Here is an 810-nt window from a genome sequence, read left to right on the forward strand (position 1 = left end):
AGTCCAACTCCCACATCCATACATGACCACTGGAAAAACCATAGCCTTGACTAGACAAACCTTTGTTGACAAAGTGATGTCTCTGCTTTTTAATATGCTGTCTAGATTGGTCACAACTGTCTTTCCAAGGAGTAAGCATCTTTTAATTTCATGGCTGCAATCACCATCTGCAGTGAAGTTAGGCAACACTGAATCTTAAGGGAGGAGGGTTCAGGATGGGGAACACATGTATACCTGTGGCGGATTCATTTTGGTATTTGACAAAACTAATACAATTTGTAAAGTTTAAAAATAAAAATAAAATTAAAAAAAAGGATAAAAACCAAGAATTGAGGATTTCAAATGATTTTGTTTTAGCTAATTATTAAGGACATATGCATTCGTGTTTAGTCATGTCAAACTTTGCAACCCTATGGACTGTAACCAGACAAGCTTCTCTGTCCATGGGATTCTCCAGGCAAGAATACTGAAGTGGGTTGCCATTTTCTACTCCAATTAAGGCCATAAGTTCAGTTCAGTTCAGTTCAGTCGCTCAGTCGTGTCCAACTCTTTCCGACCCCATGAATCAGCACGCCAGGCCTCCCTGTCCATTACCAACTCCCAGAGTTCACTCAGACTCACGTCCATCGAGTCAGTGATGCCATCCAGCCATCTCATCCTCTGTCGTCCCCTTCTCCTCCTGCCCCCAATCCCTCCCAGCATCAGAGTCTTTTCCAATGGGTCAACTCTTCGCATGAGGTGGCCAAAGTATTAGAGTTTCAGCTTTAGCATCAGTCCTTCCAAAGAAATCCCAGGGCTGATCTCCTTCAG

Source organism: Bison bison, unplaced genomic scaffold, assembly GCF_000754665.1.
Source record: "Bison bison bison isolate TAMUID 2011002044 unplaced genomic scaffold, Bison_UMD1.0 scf7180017864379, whole genome shotgun sequence".
NCBI lineage: Eukaryota > Metazoa > Chordata > Mammalia > Artiodactyla > Bovidae > Bison > Bison bison.